Below are 21043 nucleotides of genomic sequence, written 5' to 3'. Positions count from 1 at the left end.
TTAAAAATTTTAGCAAATACATCTAACCTACAATTCTTTTTGCTGTTCAACCTTAAAATACTATAAGAAAAATAGTTGCAGAAAAATGGAACGGTATTGCATTTATTTTGTTGTTCTTTTCTTAAAGAAAATTACCTTACACTTTGGTTTATTTATTTGTTTATTTATTTACATTTTCATATATTTTAAACTGAAATTAATTGTGTGGATTGGTCCAACAAGGCAATCCTGTTATCTTATACTTTATTCTCTAGCACCCAGTAGTTTTCAAACCTAGTTCTGTATAACCAAGACTATTCAATTTTGATCCAAATAAAATTTTATTAGGGATGAATTGGAAAAAATAATTACTTAGTCATTGGAAACATGACTGAAGAGAAAATCGTCTAGTAGATCTGTATACCTCACCAAAAATTGGGGATAATTTATTTCCAGCTCTATGGTAGACAGAAATCCAATCATGAAATGTACCCTTGTTTAGAACCCTGTGATAGACTTTTAGCTTTCAATTGCTCAAGAGCCTACAGACAAATTACTGAGGTGTTTGAGGTGGTTTTTTTATTTTTTATTTATTTATTTTTTTTATGGTGCTAAAATGCTGTGGTCCTCTAGCAAGTAAAGTGTTACCCCAAGAAAAAGAACAAAGAAGGAGATAGCTGGGTGCTACCTAACATTTAGTGCTGGGATTTCTCCATCACAAGGAATTTGTATCTCTTTATTTAAATAGTAATGACAGTTCCATGTGCCTGTGCACTCTTAGTCACACAATGACTTTCCTGATTAACTTCCATTCATATTTTTCTGTATTTTCATTTGTCAAACAGACTATGCAATGCCTATTCTGTGGCTATTCTTTGCCATGCTCTCTGCCTATTGATGGGCATGTGGTATAATGAAGAAGAGGAAAGACAGTTCTTGTCCTCAGAAAGCTACCTTCCAAAGGAAGTCAGAGAGGTTAAATAAAGTAATATGATATAGTATGATAAGAGGTATGATTGAAGAATTTAAGCATGCTTGGGATAGATGAAGGTCTCTGGGGTCCTATGGAGGTTTCCCAGAAAAACAGAGGGGAAACCTAACCAGTAAAGTGAAGAACTGGATAAAAAGAGTGTTTAAGGAATTCCAATACTATTCCTCCTTGCTTTAACTGCATGCAAAGGCCTACATACCTTGAGATGTTTAAGGATCTGCTTATATTTTATTTCTACTCATAGTATCAGTGAGCCCATCACACCAATTACCAAATGTCCTGGGCTGATTGAAAAATGGTCACCTTTCTTTACCCTTCTCAGTATGGATGCTCTTTGCAATGTGACTTTGATGCTTTTTCCATCAGGAGATGGAAGATTTCCCTTCACCTCCTGAATTGGAGCTAACCTGCTTTGGCAACACATTGTGGTGGAAGAGAAGATGTGCCAGTTCCAAACCCATGTTTCTATTCTCCTGGAGCTGTGCCCGTACCCTGAGATGGAGCCTGGGCTGGCCTCCTCAAGAGTGAGGGGCCATGTGGAGCAGAGCCAGGTCAGCCCAGTTGTCCCAGCCAAGACCCCAGGCAAGTGAGTAAGCCCAGCTGAGATCAGCAGGCCCAAAATGGCTTGGCTCTCTACTCACAGGAAGTAATAAATGGTTATTGTGTTAAGGCACTAAATTTTAAAATGGCTTATGCAGCCACAGCTAACATCAGAGGATAGTTTTGAGGCTAAGTAAAAAAACACACACAATAGTCTACCCAGTGAGTGCCACATAATAAATGATAAAAATTATTATTTTCGAGGATCAAGTTAAAATCAGCATTAATTTTCTTCTTGGCTTGAATGTACACAAAACCCCGGGAAATATATCCTACTGGGTAGCTCAGTGTTCTCGATCTGAATGCTGCTGACCACAGTTTTCCTAAGAGATTTTTATTATTAGGGTGGTACTAGTTAATAATGAAAATAGTATGATTGTGATCCTTAGCTTGAGGTCCACGATGAGGCCCCTGGAGTGAAAGGAATCACAAGGCTCATGGCTGGAATGGGTTACTCCCCTTTTGTATTATGTCCTTATTGGATGAAGTCTGCTACCATTACCCTCCACATTCATACCCATCCCCAGCAGGTTGGTTTGACATTGCCAAGGAAGCTGGTTGTGACCATAATGATAAACTGCCTACAAGTCTGAGAAATCCTCAGAACCCCACAATTGCTTCCTTACTGATTAGCTGTGCCATGCATAGTCCTGCTCACTGCAATGAGCACCCCTGAATTCTTTATGTAAACCTGCCTTACGTAACATGTCTTTATATGGGTGACTATCCTGAAGTATTAGAGGATGGAAGAAGAGGCCAGTTGCCCCTAAGTCTGGCTTTGCAACAGGAGTCTAGGCTTGTGTCCTAGGGGAAGCACCAGCATTTTTTTGTAGCTTCTTTCAACTTCCTCAAATAATACATAACATTTGCTGCTATCTTGAATTCTTTGCTTGGCTTTCAGAGCAGTTCAGATGACATTTTTTTTTTTTAATCTAGTTACCTTTCATTTTGCTCATATAGCTAGTCTCCGTTTTCCTGTAGAAAAAAAGATGAATCCTTTCTATTCCAGTTTTATGGAGGAACAATCTCTAGATTTTTCCTAGAAACTGGAACAATCATTAGAGTTCCCCTGAAAAAACTTACTGTCTTTGATAGGCATAACAGTTTTCATCCTATATCACTAATTAGTAAAAAATTTATTGAGTGCTTATTACATGATACATGTATAATGCCTTAGTTTGAATTCTCCCAGAAGCAGACCCTGAGATAAAGATTGTGTGAAAGTCATTTACTCTTGAAGTGCAAGGTGGGTGGAGCTTAATCCCCTGGGAGAAGTTGGGGAAAAGAGTAAAACACAGACCTTGGAATGATTTTAAGACTAAAGAAGCTGGAACACTTATGCTCAACTCCAGAGTCATTATCTAAGGGCTGCTGCGCAAGGAAAGGTAGTGTCAGTTTTGCAGGGACAAAGTGACTTTCCCAAATGTTGGAAACAAAGTCCTCAGGCATAAAATGCAGGAACTGTCAATTGGAAATCCTTCAGGGAACAGTGGTAACTATGAGGGATATGGATGAAGCACCAACAGCATCTGCCATATATAATAAGTGCTCTTCCTTTATCAGCTCATTTGATCCTTACAGTTCTATAAGGAAGCTGTTCTTATCTCTATTCAAAGAGAAAAACTGAGATTCAGATTAGTTGTGTAATTTGCCCAAGGTTATATACTAACAATTTGCAGAGTCAGAATTTAGACCCAGGACTGGGATCACAATCTATTTGGGAAAGTAACGATTTCCTAAATGTCACACAGCTGCTATTTAAGAGAGCCAGCGCTCTGACCCAAGTCATCTGACGTGCAGCCTAGTGACCTTTCCAGAGACATATCTGGTCATTCTCATTCTCTGTACATCTCCCACCTCTCACTCTGTGTTCTGGGGGTCTGATCCCCTGAGTTGGTTCTTTTCACATGTCCTCCTTTAAGGCATTTGATGTTACTGCTTTGTTGGGAAATTCTGGAGATCACCAAGGGGAAATCTGGAAGTTCCCCTCTTGACCTGTCAAGTATCTGCTAGCAGCCCCAGTATTTATTCTGGGGATCTCCCTTCTGACTAAAGACACTTAATTATCCTTATTGGTAATTTTGTTCCCTTGAAATTGCTTTGTTTGCTCTTTTTTTTTTTTTTTTCACATGTTGTCCCCTCCTGAATTGTTCTTCTTCCTCCTTGTCACCTAATGAATTTCTATGTCTTCTGATCTCAGGTATCATCTCCCCGAAAGTCTCCCTTGACCATCCTGACTACATTAAATCGAAGTACCATCAATTAGCAGTAAAACTGATAACGTGTTTTCTGAAATGCTCCTACTGAGTCTTTAGGCTACACAATTACTCTCTAGAATGTCCCTGCACTCCTGTGCTCGCTAGTTGAAGTTTCGTCTCACCAGGAGTCAGCCAGGCTCTTCCTGAGCCTACTTCTCCTGCTTGCACTTCTGCTGCACTTGCACATTTTATCTTTATGCAAACCATTGAAATAGGAGCTCAGCGACAACAAAGTAGAGTGTTGTTTCCTCAACCATTAAGCTGAATGCTCTGAAAAGGCTCCATGAAGTCCAAGTGGCTAAATTTTTAAAAATGTTGAATTAGTTGAGGCGATTGCAAAATATGGCAGTATCATCGTAAATATCTAGATGGCTTCTGACCATCACAAGTCCCTGTAAGAAACAGAAAATGCAATGATGGCATCATGCATTTTGGTGTAGCTTAAGCAGAAACTCATAAGGCAAGATTCCATATCAGAGATGCATATTTCACTTTCTTGATGGGTAAAATGAGAATAGAAAAACCCAACAGGGAATTTTGAAGATTAGATATAGTAGTGCTTGTTAAGTGTCTTGTACAGTGCCTGGCTTGCAGCAAGTAATTAGTGTCTGCTATTGTGTGTGGAAGCACTGGGTAAATGCTGGTGTTGTATAAATGTCAGTTGTTGTTCCAAGGGGCAGGGAGGAAGCAGCCAGGAAGGGAAGCAGATTTGGGATGCCTGGAGATGAATCCAAAGAGAGAAATAGATCTAGCATCATTTGCAAATGTTCTCCAACATCTGGGCTGAGACTACTCAAGGGAGGAAGCTGGCTTGAGCCCAGGCCTGCAAAAGCTTGCTTTTCCTTTAATTGAGGAGCTAAGCTCAGAATCAAGAAGCTGACAGAAGATGGGCTTGATCAGGTTCACCAGAAAGAGCGAATGGTTCCTGCTGTGCTGGGTGGGTTCTCAGCAAAGGCTGTGGCCATGACAGTTTTTATTTGGAAGACAAACTACCACATGCAACCCCTGATAAAAAGGTAGGGTGGGGGGGGGCAGTGATGCATCAAATGAGACAACGCTCTATAAGCATGAGAGAAAAACTAAAAAAAAAAAAAAAAAAAAAAAAAGTTTGAAAGAAAATTTAACCCCTGCCTGTGGGTCAAGCACTCATTTTTTAGCACAAATTGTTGATTGGGGAAGTTATACTTTTTGCAAACCTTGTTATTTCCAGTCTTGATGGAGAACAGATCCTATCTGCTCTTCTTGCTAAGAGCATTTAAGCACTCAGTGGAAGCAGAACGTTCTGGCATGAACTTCACAAAGTGTAACCTCTGGAGTATGGCAGGCGGGCTGCATTGAGGACTGACATTTTTGCATAGTGTTTATTATGCAACATCAACCATTTAAGTAACTGCCAACAATGTGGTCTCTGAGGAGAGTACAGATTGTGGGCAGAACAATGACACTTTGATGGTTGTGCCTGGCTTGTCGGTGTAGTGAAGAGGTTGCAGCGTGCACATCCATAATTATGAGCAAGTCAGCTCACTCTGGGTGTCTGGGATGGTATGGGAGGCGAGTAAAGGTGGCAGTAGATACACTAAGTAGCTTCCTTTGAAAAATTACTTCTGTATCTAGTTGACTTAAACATTTTCTTGATGATTTTCTTAGTGAAATTAATATCTTAGTTTGGGCTGCTACAACAAATTATTTACCACAGACTGGGTGGCTTATAAACAACAGATTTCTCATGGTTCTGGAGGCAGGAAGTCCAAGATCAGAGTGCTGGCCAGGTCGGGTATCGGTAACAACCCTCTTCCGGGCTGCAACCTACTGACTTCTGGTTGTATCCTCATATGGGGGGGAAGGGCAGAGAAGGGGAATAATTCATGTCTTTTCTTATTTGGGCAGTAACCCCATTCATGAAGGCTCTACCCTCATGACCTAATTATCTTCCAAAGGCCCCCACTTCTTAATATCATCACTTTGGGGTTTACAATTTCAATATGTGCAGTTGGGGAGAGGGACACAAAAATTCAGTCCATGACACTCAGAATTTTGGTAGAAAGTAATAAGAAAAACTAGAAGGACTATTGGAAAGAAAACCTATCCAACCGAATTTTCATTCTTTAACCTCTTTTATACTTTCCTCTCTCTTTCATTGGGTCAGTTTTGCCTCAGCAATACATTCCTCTGCTATGCTGGGAGATGCTTTCTGAGGGCGGGAGCATGTTTTACTTATCCATGGGTAGCTGGCACCCACCATGTATTGACCCCTCAAGAGGGAAAAAGAAAAGAAAAAGAACAGAGGAAAAAAATCAAAGTAATTCTCAAGAGGAGAATCTCGATCAACTAAGGAATTATGTGCAAAATCTATGTTTGTAAATCAGTTGTGTGGAAATCACACTCTGCTGAACACTAATCCTTTGTCAATTTATGTGCATTGAGAATATCTTCTCCGGGTGTGTGGCTCCTCCTGTAATACAGTAGCCTGCAGAAACACTGGTAGAAGGAAGTTTGGCTCTATGGTTGGCAGCAATTTCATCCCTGGCCCTCATATAACTCAAGGAATGATGGCAAAGACCTAAGTTCTGTTATCTGCTATCAAGAACCATGCAGTTCAGCAATCAGGAGGAGAAAAAATAGACTATTTTTGCTTACCTTTTTAACATCTGGTCCGACTAGGCAAGATTTTTGAGGAGATGAAGCGTCTTTGGCACTCTCTTCTCTGCTTGTTGCATCTACTTCGTCTGACTTCCTTCGTTTCTCTGTAAACTCACTTCTCTCTTTTTTGTGTATTCCAAAATTATTAACCCCCCTTGTCCCTCTTCTGACCCCATTCCCATCCATGAATTGCTAGCAGGCACCTCCGTGAATCAAGATGTGTTTGCAAATTTCGATTCCTAACCTAGATTAGTCTCTGATAGTTACAATTTTAAGCCATGAGATCAAGTGGAAATTGTGCGTGTGAAATTTGGGCAAGGGGATTTAAGAAGTAGTCCAAGCCATCCCTACTTAGAATATTGTCTGCAAATTAAGTTTTAAGGTGTGTCTGATTTTTTCAATATTCCATTTTCATCAATAATTCAATTTAATGAACATTTAAGTGCTCAAATCATGTTTGTTCAAAATATTTATTTTCTCTCTTCAAATTCTGAAATGACAGGATTTCTGAACCCTCCATGGTTTTCTGTGGTGATCTGAGGACAGGAGAGCTGGCATTGGCAGTCATTTTTATATGAGTGATTTCTATGTCCTGTATTAAGAAATTGGATACTATTTGCAAACATCATTTTTGAAAGAGTATTGTCCACCTCCAAACCCATATCTAAAGTACCCAGATTTTTCAGATGGAACAGTGGCATACAAGGGACAAAGCAGGTGCAGTTGCTGGGAAATATATGCAGGGAATTCAGGATAGGTTAGGAGGTGGGACTCCATCCTAGGAAGGGTGGAGGTGCAGCAGTAGGCTTTTGGCATGGCCAAGGGGAGGAAGAAGGGCTGTGTTAGTTCACAGACAAGGTTAGATGCATTGTAGGGTTGTAATTTAAAAGCTAAATTGCATTTAACAGGAACCAGTAACATGTGTGTGTTTGTGTGTGTGTGTGTGTGTGTGTGTGTGTGTGTGTGTGAGAGAGAGAGAGAGAGATAAATTGAGGGAGAGAAAGGCACAAAAGGAGAAGGAGAGAGAGATTAACAGACAGATTTAGAGAGGTTGAGAGAGATATGGAGATTCACAGAGAGATTGAGAGATTGAGGGATGGCCTTTATTTCCTATCTCTGACACTTGGCTTAACCCCTTACCAGTGAGAAGTGGAAATGCAAAACTGCACCAGTTCCCAACGTATGGTCTGGGGACTCCTGAAATTGTTTCACTGGTTCCACCTGGTGACCATTATTTTTAGAATGACACTTGGTTGTAATTTAGTATTATGTTAGTACTTAGATTAATATGTGTCAACATTTGCACTGATGGTGCAAAAGAAATGGGAGGTGACATTGATGGTGTCTTAGCATTAATTGTGGCAATGCCACTAGACAGAAATAGGCATTATACTCCTCATAGCCACATACTTGCAGTTAAGAAACAAGATCAGTTTTGCTTAAGAATGCCCTTGAAGAAGCAGTAAAAAATTATTAAATTGATTAAATATTGACCCTTGAACATGTGTCTTTTTTATATTCTGTGTGATAAAATGGCAAGTTTGCATAAAGTACTCCTGCATACTGAAATAGAGTTGTGCCTCAAGAAAAAGTACTTGCACCATTGTTTGAATTGCAAGATGAACCAGTAGTTGTTTTTTTTTTTAATTGAATGCCATTTTTTTTTGAAAGTACTATTGGCAGACAAATTATGGTTTTTCAGACTTATATCTGGCTAACAATTTCTCAAAAGTGAACAAATACTCCTGTCTCTTCAAGGGAAATAATTGACAGGATTTGTTGCTAATGATAAACATGGAACTTTCTAGTGAAAATGAGAATTTTGTCACACATATATCCACTATGGTGAGTTTTTACCACTGCTGTAAATTCTGGGGAGATGGTAGCTAAATTAATGGGTGTGGTCTTTGGTACTTTATAATGAATATTGTCAAGATTTTCCAGATAACTAATACAGGATGTTACAAAGTCATGCATTGGTAAAAGTTCTATTCAAACTACAAGGAGAACAATGGGTTTTAAGATAACAGAGTATAAAAAAGTTTACTGATATGGTTTCATATACCACAAAGCAACTAGCTTTTAAGAAATATCACTTGAGGTTTATCATTGTTGAGGAAGGGGGTACTGAATGGATAATCAGGAAAGGATGAAAGGGGTTTGGACTCTAAATTATATAATATATATACATATATATATTACATATATATGTGTAATACATATTTTCTCCTTAAAGTCTATTTAATTAGATGTTAATAATGATGCATAGATATTATTTTAGTTATTTTCTTGTTTTCCTTTATTTTCAATGATGATTTATATATTTGGTCAGCTTTGTAAGCTTGATTTTAATCCATTTACATTTTAAAATTTCTGATATATTTTTACCATTTTATATTGGTTCTGTTTCACTTAGTTTTTTATTTCTTGTCCTTTCTTTGACCGACAAGACGCTTTCATTGTTGGATGGGAATATATGCAGATCCTCTTTTTATTTCTTGGTGACTATCATTACATTTCTAACATATGTATTTAGATTTTTTAAACAATGGTGAAAGGTACTCAGCATCTCTTTCCCCCTGCAAAAATGACAAAGAACTTAGGATTCAAAATTTTTGTCATTGCACATTTCCATTTCCAATATTTTTTGGCCAACACTATGTAATAATAATAGCCTCTTAAAATAAAATTTGTTAGTTAATAGATTTGCCAGTATTTTATACTAAGTAATTTACCCTTCATTGCTTCTTTCATCTTAATCTTTCCTTCTATGTCCATTTTTCTTCCTCACTATATGCTCTGAGAAGTCTTATTCCCTGTACAGATGCTTTCACCTTATTCCTATGAACCTTCTCTAGGTGACCTTTTTGCTGTTAGTGTTATTTGTTTCTGTCTTACTCTGTCTTGTATTTCTTTTTGCAAAAGTAAATATGCATGTATACATAATTTTTTTTCTCTTTCTAACACATAATATATGTACTCTTTATACTCCCCTGAGCTTTTCTCACTTAACAGTTAATCATTGATCATATCAGGGCATAGAGAGATTTATCAGTTTTTAAAAATAGCTATATAGTACTCTATTTTGTGGAAGAAAATTCAATTAATTTCCTATGGATGGGCAGTGAGTTTATTTCTAATATTTGGATATGGCAAAAGGCTACCATGAATAAACTTGTCTCACGTTGATTTAGTGAGATACATCCTAAGGATAAATTTCTATTAGTGGGATTGCTGGGTCACATGATAAATGCTTTATTTATTTTTTATTTTTTTAAATTTTTTTCCCTTTTTTTTTTAAATTTTTATTTATTTATGATAGTCAGAGAGAGAGAGAGAGAGAGAGAGACAGGCAGAGACAAAGGCAGAGGGAGAAGCAGGCTCCATGCACCGGGAGCCTGACGTGGGATTCGATCCCGGGTCTCCAGGATCGCGCCCTGGGCCAAAGGCAGGCGCCAAACCGCTGCGCCACCCAGGGATCCCTTTATTTTTTTAAATTAACTGAAGATGCATTCCTTGAATCCTGGGATTCATGTTCGTAATTTTTTCCTAAAAAATTCTGCCATTATTTTTTCAAATACTGCTTCTGCTTGTTCTTGAATCTATATGGTTTGTTGGCATTGCCTTACACTACAACAGCTTGTCTTTCACATCTTTCAGTTTATTATCATTTTGTTTTGCATTTTACCTAAATTTAGTAGGAGTATCTTCCAATTTAATAATTTTTTGTCAGTTGTGTTGATCCTATCATATACTATGTGTGTGTGTGTATGTGCAGACACACATCATCTAATATAATTGTTTTCCAGTGGCTGTACTTTTCATTTTCTGATTTTATAATTGATATATTTTCATAACTACTGATATTTGATTCATATCTCTCTTCCTTCATAACTTCTTGTTCTGGATCCTATGTATTTCATCTCTTTTAGGTTTTTAAAATCTGTATTTTAAAATTATTTATAAGTCTCTCTGATATTTTCACTTCCTAAGACATAAGTTCTTCCCTTTGATGGGAATTTTTACTGTCTTCCATAAAGTTAGTTTCTTCCATTTCTTTGAAATATTCTTTGTAGCTACTCCCGAGTAGTTTTATTGGGTTTTGCATTCTCTCTTATTTGTACCCATTCTTGTCTGACAGTACTGATGTTGTCACTCAAGTCATTTGGGTTTCTAGTACGAAACTTTGTCTTATGCTGCAATTTGGGAGGTTTTATCATATGAGGATATTGTAGAACCCATCTCTGAACCAGCATTAATAACTCAACCTCTCTAAGATTCTCTTCATCTATAGAACACGAATGTTGACAGTATACATCCCATAGGATTATTGTAAAGATTCCCCTTGTTAAGATATATGAAGAACTTAGAACAAAGCTTGCCCCTAGGGAGCACTAGACCAGCCGCCGCCGCCGCCGCCTCCTCCTCCTCCTCCTCCTCCTCCTCCTCCTCCTCCTCCTCCTCCTCCTCCTCCTTCTTCTTCTTCTTCTTCTTCTTCTTCTTCTTCTTCTTCTTCTTCTTCTTCATCATCATCATCATCATCGCAATCACTTGTAAATTGAGGGCATAGAGTAGATATTTCACAAGTAGATGTTGTTGTCATTATTATAATTTCTTGGACTTCTGGTGGCTTCTAACTTCTAGGTCATGTTACTGTGTCTTTTAAAATTCCTGTTACTATGTATCCTCTCTGTTCCTGTATGGATTATTCTCAAGAAAGAGAGAGGTTAGGTGGTTTCAGGGGACTCATACCATGACTTCCTCTTCCGTAAGTGAATCTCTAGTCAGGAATAGGACAATATTCTTGACTCCCCTAATCGAAAGTCTTTTTGCCCTCCTAGCCAGCATAAAGTCAGAATCCATGATCATATGGTAAAAGATGCAAATACCTGATTGTTGTTGGAGATGGATTGTTTGTTGGCTTTATATATCTTGAAGTAAATTACTTCCAGTTCCTGCTATATAATAATAAACCAAAAATAAGTTTCTTTAGAGGCAAATAGTAGAAATAAGAAGATTAAAATAAAAGCTTGGAACCAAATACCTGGCTTTACTAATAATGTTAGGCTGAGAAAACACTCTGATGAAGTACTCTATGCCAAAGAGGGTATGAGGGTAATAGTTAACATATTAAGCCTTGAAATTAGTCTTCAGGATTCATATTAAACTCCTCTACCTCCTTATGTCTGTATTTTCTGATGAGTAAAATAATATTGATAATAATTTGGTTATTTTGAGTTAAGAAGTACTTGGTAAAGTAGCCAATATAAACTGAATAATAGATATTGACCCTTATCTTACCATGAATTTTTGGCTAAAGGAAGGTCTAGAGGAAAACCTAGAGCTTAGAAAAGGAATTCCAGAGATAAATATTAGTTCAGTTGTGAATAAAGACCTTGAAGTCTCCAGATGAGTATATAAGATGAGCTGGCTGAGCACAGTACAGCTCTCTGGCAAATGAGACAGATCTACCTTAGTCATTGGGACATTGAGGGGAGAGGGACACTAACTGTTGCTGTTCCCATCTGGGTTGTTTCTGGAATTTTCATCATTCCCACTTTCATTTCCTGGGGTTGTCTCTCAAAATCTAAGGTTAGAAACCTCTTGTGTGCTAAGGCAGTGTTTCTTCTGCCCAAGCTGTAAGCATGATCATGGTCCAGGGTTTCCAAATGATGTGAGGAAGAGGAGCCACTGAAATTAGTGGCCAGTAGAGAGATTGCAAAAGATATAGCAGAAGTCCCTGCCATGCTCTTTTTTTTAAAAAGTATTTTCTTCATTTATTCATGAGAGACACGGAGAGATAAAGAGGCAGAGACATAGGCAGAGGGAGAAGCACGCTCCATGCAGGGAGCCCAATGTGGGACTCGATCCAAGGACTCCAGGATCATGCTCTGAGCTGAAGGCGGATGCTTAACTGCTGAACCACCCAGGCATCCCCTTGCCTTGCTCTTCTGAGGATAAATCATATAATTCATGTCCTCAGTTACTGTCATTGGGAGCAAACAGTGTTTATTCTACTCTTCTTTAAATTTATGGCATGGGGACATGTGTCATCTATTTGTAAATACCTGTTTTCCACGCAACTGAAACCTTTCTACAGAGTCTGTCTGCTAGAATGTTAACTTTTGACATAAAATTTGTGTATCTCCAACGGTAAGTTGAATTATTTTTGGGTTCTGTATTTTTAGCAGTTCTAAAGTTTTCAACATCAGAATTCAGTTTGGCTTGTTCAATCGTCAGTTTGCTTTCCAACTGGAAGGTATTAAAGGAGGAAATTATGTATTAATCTGTATGACAACATTTATGTGAAGAAGTATCATGAAGAATGCTTGAAAGGAGTTAAGCTTAAATAATACCCTAATTTGTCGACTGATTTTAAGGCTTCCAGTTCCAAGATGCTAAAAACATCAAGTACTCTCTATGATACAGGTCCAAAATCCTCATTCAGATGTGAGTATACAGCTTCAGTCTAGGGCCAAAGGTAACTACTTTTAAATTACCCTCTTAAAACAGAGTTGACCAAGCTTTTCAAACTTTCATGCAATAGATCATACTATTAAAATTAAGTATCCCTCCTCTAAATACTCGGAATCCCAGATTTTGTTTCTGGAATTAAATAACCAAAAAGACACCCAGACAGATTTGAAAATGCCTCTAATCGCCACCGAAGGTTCACGCTGAAAAATTGGAGTTAAATGTTTCTTATTCAGAAGGGAGAACCAACAACAATTTCTTTTGGCAGATTTTGCTTTAGCTCATCAACTGGAGAACCTGATGTCTTTGCCAAAGAAATATGCAAATATATGTTTGATTAAATAAGATGAAAACTTTATTGCTGAGATACGGCTTTTCTTCCCATTTCTAACTTCATTCATTTCATGCTCACTGAACCAAGCCTAACTAAGACCTCCATGACTTTCAGTAGGACAGTAATCCTCCGTTTCTGCATGTACCCTCCTCATGCTGTGGGTTCCCTGGGCATTCAAGATAGGATCAATGGGTAGAACTTCTATCATTCTCTGGTCTGTGCGTGGGGGTGGGAGTGAGAGTGGGGGTGGCAGGCTTTGGGCACGGATTTGTGCAGAGGGAGACTCTTCATGACAAACAAGAAAAATCCATCCTGTCAAAACTGCATGTGCTGCTGCTTTATCACCATGATTACACTGAGGTTTTACTTTAGAAAACCCTGGATTTTAAATTGAAAGTCAAATATAATTTGCCACAAGAAGCATGAAATGAGTGACTAGAAACCTGCTAGTAAGGCCCCGCATAGCAAACCAGTATCTCTTTGATAATAAGCCTCAGCAGGTGGTGGGTCACTGGGCCTCAATTGGGTGGTAGAAGTAGACTGGGGACCTAGGGCTGGTGCAAGGGCCGTATCCTGGATTGGTTCCGATAGCATGACGGTTAAAACCAGGCAGACACCATTGTGTTTTTTGCTATTTGGGAATGACAGCATTGTTTTAATTCCTGTGTAAAATCAGATGGTGCAGCTGAAGAAAAAGAAAGTCTGCACTGACAAACAGTGCTTTTGGGATGTGAACTAGTATTTACTGAGTGCTTACCTTGTAACTGGACCTGTGGTAGGTACTTTTACATCTATTTTCTTATTTAATTCTTATGAGAGATTTTACATCTGCATTGGGGAAATGAGGAAGCTGAAACAGTCACAAAGTGACTTCGATAAGGTCACACATTTAGAGAAAGTGAAGAAACTAACTTTCAGTGAGCCTCTATTTTACATGCTTCTACTCCTGCACCTGGCACATGCATACATGATATCTGGAAGTTGGTATTAGGAGCATATATTTTTCAAGGGAAGCAACCGAGGCTCAGAGAAGATAAATAGACTAACCCAGAGTGACAGAGGTCAGTTAATAGCAGAATTAGGCTGTGGATCTGACTCTCTCCCATATGGAAGCCTATAGTCCTTCTCTTCCTATCTCGTGTTTCAGGAGGTGATTTAATAAACTGAGGATGAACTGATTTTTCAGAGATAGTTCTACACCTTCAGGATTGTCCTAGAAATCTCTATTTTCTCTCAAAGAAGGACTTTATGTTAGTTCTTTTTGTTCTTTCTTTTAGGACCCTTCACCTGTTGCATCAGGCTTTTGTAGTACGCTTGGTTTGACCCTAATGTATAGAGCAATGAGATATAACATGAACTCTACTAAATTTCCCCTCAGGTCACCTTGGCAGGCAGGTAGAAGCACTGTTCTGACAATTTTGCTCGCTTACTGACCACTTCCAATCCCTTCTGGCAATGCACAGATTTAGATGGCATGAATGCACACTGCTCACCTACTTCATATTTGGAGAGGATTGTAGTCACATGACTAATGCTGACGAGATGATGTGTGTAGTTGCCTTGGTCCCTTGTAAGTCATTTGAAAGGCTTGGTTTCATGTCAGTAAGGATGAGCACATTCTGTGCTCTGTGTGCCTCGCAGGAGGCCATCTGGGAACATTGCACATAAACACAAATCCTCTCTAATTTTGGTAGCATCTTAGTGGGATTTGTCCTAGTGCTGAGAGCTACAGGTTTATGCTTCACTTGTGGTTGCTGATAATTCAGCAGAGTTTTTTTTTTTCTAGGAGTCTCAAAAACATATATAACGACAGATGCAAAGCTCTAATAATAAAAATAGGGAAAGAGGTAAATGTCATCGTTGGCTGTCCCTTCACTATCTTCACCAAACTGGGCTTCAGTGAGCAAGGACTCAGAATTCTCCTATCAAACTCTGGAAAGATGGTATGGGGAGCAGAAAACCCCATACATTAGATTCAGAGAGCCCTGGGTTTAACTTGGACTTACACACTTCCTAAATTGGTTGAACTTGAATGACATAATAACTCCTCTGAAATGCTATTTCCTTGTGTGTAAAAAAGATATCCTTATCCCTTTCTCAAAGGTTAAGAATGAACATGACACATCAAATGTGGAAACAGCTAGCAAAAGACTTAACATATATTAAAGGCTTGATGAAAGCTTCTCTTGTTTGATGAAAGCTTCCCTTGTTAACAGTGTGACCTTAGGCAAGTTACTTAACCTTTCTGAGTTTCAGATTCCTCTTCTGTAACATTGTGAAAATAATACCTACTTCATCAGGTAGTTGGGAGGATCAAATGGCATGGTATAGGTAAAACACCTGGCATTCCTTCATGATAGTTTTTATTGTTACAAAGCCTCTCTGGGTTAAAATGGAAGGGGCTCAAATAATACTAGGGTAACTGTGCCTTCCTGGTTGCCCTGGGCAGAACCTGGTTACACCTGGTTCTGGCAAGATTATTAATAGAACATTTTTTTAAAGATTTTATTTACATATTTAAATGAGAGAGAGAACGAGAGAATGAGTATGAGTGAGCATGAGCAGAGGTGGGGGAGTGCAGAGGGAGAAGCAGGCTCCCTGCTGAGCAGAGAGCCCGATGTGGGGCTCAATCCCAGGACCCTGAGATCATGACCCGAGTCAAAGGCAGACGCTTAACCGGCTGAGCCACCCGGATGCCCCTTAATAGCACAATCTTTGGTTTCTAAAAATTCCAAATAAATCTTATGGTCTAAATACAACTAATATCTGGAGAGGGAGTTGGCCTGTTGAGAAGGAGAGAGCAGAAGAGCGTAAGAGTAGACAATAGTAATGCTTTAATTCTTCCAGTGGGTTGGCTTATATTAATAGTTGGCTGTTATTAGGTTGCTGCTTATTATTATAAGCAGTTAAGCATTTGCAAGCCAGAAACTAAATACACAGAAAATGCATGGGTGGAGTTTTTGGTGAAGTAGTTTTTCCCTCTTTTTGTTCATTTCTTACCCATCAGCAACCATTGTTCAAGAGCCCAGGGCTTTCATGCTGCCCTCTGCCTGCCCCAAGTCACTTCCTACTGTTAGACGTCAGGGGTGACCCTTCAAGTATCTTGACCACCTGCACAGCTTCCTGCACATGCTGGTGATCCTAGGAAGGCTGGACTTCTCCTCACCTACCCCCTGACTCCCAGTAAGCATACCTCTTCTCGTTTTTGCTTCTGGAATCTTCCAGCTTTGCCAGATGACCTTTGAATACTCATAGCTATGGTTGCTAACTTATTCCTCAAGATCTCAGCAAACTTTGCTGGCTCACTCTTGGCCTGAGAGTATGGGGATGTAAGAATCTTTGCTTGGGTTGAGGGTGAGTATAGGGAGGAATATATTCCGGGGTCTTCCTTTGGCACACTTCCCTGTTTCCTCACAGTTTACACCAGATCCAGGGTCTTTCTCATCTGTGGGGAGAGCAAATGAGAAGCAAATGGGAAATAAAATGGTGGCTTTTTGCCCTTAGGAACCACCAAACTTTGATGCTGACCTGGCAAACAAATCCTACTGAGCTAGAAGCATCAAGAGGAGTGGGCCTCTTGCTTTTTTCTTCTCAATCTTTGACTCTCTCTTTCCTTGCCAATTCCCTTTAAACTTCTTCCTCTGGAGAGAAAAGGGAACTCAATTATCATGGGGACAACTTTTATTTCCAATGATTACGGTCTCACACCTGGTGTGTAGCCTTTGATCCAATCCTATGGAATGTAGGTCATCTTTCTCAGAGTCCCTGTGTGCAGCTGGTAGGGGAAGACAAAGGTAACCTATTATTTCATGTGATTGCCTTGAGTAAATATTCTCAGATAACTGTTACACAGGTAACAGAACTTTCCTTTAATTTCCTTCAGCACAGAAGACACTAAAAGGTAGTCTCTTTAAAAGTATATTATAAAATATATTTTAAGAATGTAAAACTTTCTTCTCTTTTTTTGTATCTGTGATAGAAGTTAGCTGAAATTATTGTAGGAAGCATTTCACAATATATGTAAGTCAAATCATACAGGGAGAAAAATAAAAAGATACATAGGACAATACATAAGCTATAAGTACGTTATAAATTGGAGGTTGGCAAGTGTTTTTCTGCAAAGGGTCGGATAATGAATGTTTTAGATTTTTCAGGCCACATATACCTCTCTCACCTAGCTTCCTCCTTCTCCCCCTCCTCTTTCTCCTGCTTCTTTACAAAGCTTTAAATATGTAAAAACCATTCTTAGCACGTGGGCCATAAATAAACTTACCACTGGCTGGATTTGACACATGGGCTGCAGTTGGTATAAATGATAATAATATAGACATCAGAGTACCCCCCAGCCAGTTTAAGAAACAGAAAAATACCAATAATGTTGATGTTCACTCCATGCATGTCCCTATTATATCCCTTTCCCTTCCTCCAAGAGTTAATCACTAGTTTATCATTCCTTTGCTTGTCTTGACAGTTTTAACTCTTATGCGTGTAACCCTTAACAATATAGTTTTTTTTTTAATGTTTGGCATTCCATTGTATGACTATACCACAGTTTATTCATCCATTTGCCTGCTGACAGACATTTGGATTGCTTCCAGCCTTTACTGTTATAGAAAATACTGTTTTGCACATTCTTGTAAATATTCTCAGGCAATAACTTTTATCGAGTCTCTTTTGGTTTGATGAAAACAGAAGGGAAGCATGACACAGAGAACATATAAAATTGATGTTTGATGTGGCCTCTCTCAGAACTCGCAGGTTCAAACTCCAATTTACACATCTCCTTTATGGGGCAGCCTTGATAGACATAGTAATGCTTTTGGACCTATCTTCTGGAATATACCCATGTTTTTCTTTATAGTCCTGAGTCCAGTAGAAATCTATGCTGACTTGCCACAGGTCCAAAGAAAGGTAATTCCCCCACTTTCAGCTTGCCAAGTAGCTTTTCAGTCTTCATTACCTATCCCGTGATATGCCTCTTCCTCAGATAATGGAGAATAGGACTATCTACTACCTTCTGGGGACATCCTAAGCTTTGACCACAAAGCATGGGTCAGTCCTTTGGCTGTAAGAATACAATTAAATGGTATCCCAGAAAATAACTGTCCAATTTTAAAGGATCCTGATATATTTGGCCTTATATAACATGAGATGTGTAAGCCATATGGTATCATAACTGGGTCTGGATTCAGTTGAGAATAAGCTTAGTCTAATCTTCTTCCTTTTTACAGTTTCTCCTGGAACACAAAATGAAAAATCATATAGGCGTGACAATCCCTTTTTCTGTATGTTCTCATTCCTGTTCTACATTATTTCTAATTGTTAGATTTTATATAATATGTTTCAGTAGTAGGTAGGACAAGTTCCTTCTTTCTCAATATCTCTTTAAACTGTGGGATCATATATGTATTTGAGATGAACTTTAGAATGTTATTTTATTTACAAAATCCATTATTATTTGTATTTTATGGAATTTATACATTTATTATAAACCTGTAATTTACTCTTTCTGTCCTTCACATTTTTTCTCACCTGATGGATCTGTCTTCTATTTCTTGACAATTGAATTGTCCATGCTGGGAATTGTTTTCTATACCTCAAATTATAGTCTGAGACTGAGGATTGCTCTATTAAAAAGGTCTTAGGGTAAATGATCAGTGCTGCTGCCCAACATTTGATGGACTCCTGACTCCTCTGTTTTCCCAGAGTCAGAGGGGTCAGATACATGCAGGCACTTACTCTCCAATGGTTATTTGTTTCCTTTTTCCTCAGATGACTGGATAAGGACCATTTTTTGGCCTGGGGTGACCTTGGCTTCTACTTCCCAGCATACATAGAGCAAAGGCATATTAGGTTGACTTTATGTTGTAATTCCAATATGAAACTCTGCCTAAGATAGATTTGAGTTTTTCCTTTGAAGCCAAGACATATATCATGTAATTTTTGTTAGATCCACTCCATCTCATCTCATATCAGTTGGTTGCTATGACTTCTTCTGCTGAAGAAGCCAGGGAAGGCAGTGTGAAGATTTGAGATCCAAACCCTAGAATGTCATAGTTTCAGACTTAGGAAAATCATTTTCCCTAAACACTGGAGAGTAGAGTTCCTACTTACTTTAATTCATGCTCATGCTCATCTTTCATGCATTTTCTATCACTAAGATAGCTATTATCATGATGGACTGAAATTCTATTCTATATAAAAATAATACTAGTTATGCAATATACGTGGATGAAATAAATAACTCGTTTTTTGTTTACTTTCCAAATGTCAGGCTTTTTTTTTTTTTTTTTTTTGTATTAACATTTAAATACCTCTTTTGGATTTGTTGTTACCTAATATTGGCAGTAATTCAAACACCCAATCCACCTCGGCAACCACAGGCTAGGCCAGTGCTTGATATTATAGAAACTACATATGAAATCTCTTCCAGTGCAAAGGCTTATTAACATTTAAAAAGAACTAGATCCATTTATACTTTGACTATAGCGTCAACGCCTGCTGAGCAGAACTCACTGTCTGTCATTCCCAACCTTTTCCCCTCTTTTGCATTTACTGAAATCCTTAAATATCAGCAGCACACTAAAATTTCTCACATAAGTGCACCAAATGAAATCCAATCTTTAGCTCTAGCCCTCCCAACCCATTTCCCTAGTGTTCATATAATATTGAGGGGCTCATTTTCAGTAAATTGTCAAAAGGAGAGGTGACAGTCCATTTAGCAGTCAGCTAGTTGCTAATTAGTACCCAACTAAAATGCATCAAAATTTGAGCACTCCCAATTGAACACTTTGAGAGAGAAGCATTCTACAAATTTAACTCTGCTGTAGGTTGAGCCCTGATTGGGTTCTTTCACAGCAAGATGAGCCATGTTCCCGTGCTTTCCAACATTGATTCTTAGCCCAGAGCTAAAAAAGCCTATCTAAGCATCTGGGTGTTTTTTCTTTTTCTTTTTTTTTGTCTTTGATTGCCTGTGACATGGGGTACCAACTTAGGAGACTGTAGGCAGTGGGTTGTCACATTCTAACACAAGAATTTAAAAAGGACTGTTTTGGGCTTTTAGAATCCCTTGTTTTTTTCTTTTTTTTAAACCCACATGTTGGGAGGTAGAAGAAGGTACAAACATCAGAGAGAGACAGTTACTCTAAGAAGTGGATTATGGAAGTGGCAATTTATCATCAAAAGAAGCTGAACTTGATTTGTTTTTTCCAAAGATGATTATGCTCCCATTCATTTTTTTTGGTGCATTCGCCCTGGGAACTGGACCAACCACTGGAACTAGGAACAACCCTATTTCTGCAGAAGTATAAAAAGCTTGACTGGACCCAGGAGCCATTTTATTTTTAAGGCATGAATTAGCACTTTTTCCAGAGTTCAATTTAAACAACAACAACAACAACAACAACAAAAATAAATAAAAGAAAGAAAGAAAGAAAAAGGGTACCATTTTTAAGCACTTACTATTAAATACTTTTTCAACTGAGCTATAAATAATAACAACCTTAAGATAGAGGTGGTGGTATGCCTGGGAGCCTGGAAATGCATCATGTACTCCGTCTCTGAATCCCATGCTCTTCCCGCCATTGCACACTGAACGTCCCAGTTCTTAGTTTGAAGAAACCAAAAGTACCAATAGTGTCTTGGAAGAAAATAGTGTTGTCCTCATTTTTTAAAAAAGAAGAGAGAAATAGGTCAAAGTGAATCTTCTAAAACCACAAAACTATAACCACTCAAAGGTTTTTGAGAGAGGTATGGAAAAGCTACAGA

The 21043-nt window shown here is 38.5% G+C and overlaps 1 long non-coding RNA gene across 9 annotated transcripts in view; it reads left to right on the top strand.

Annotated features, from left to right (window-relative positions):
* Window positions 1-21043, top strand: part of LOC140608082 (uncharacterized) — an 848352-nt gene that overhangs the window by 100060 nt on the left and 727249 nt on the right. For 7 of the 9 annotated variants that reach the window (XR_012010062.1, XR_012010064.1, XR_012010063.1 and 4 more), the window contains one exon: window positions 1337-1556. The exons of the other annotated variants lie outside the window; for them this stretch is intronic. This is a non-coding gene — a long non-coding RNA (uncharacterized lncRNA). The remainder of the gene's footprint in view (window positions 1-1336; window positions 1557-21043) is intronic. 9 annotated transcript variants of the gene reach the window in all.

Source organism: Canis lupus, chromosome 17, assembly GCF_048164855.1.
Source record: "Canis lupus baileyi chromosome 17, mCanLup2.hap1, whole genome shotgun sequence".
NCBI lineage: Eukaryota > Metazoa > Chordata > Mammalia > Carnivora > Canidae > Canis > Canis lupus.
This window is presented reverse-complemented; position numbering and strand designations above follow the sequence as displayed.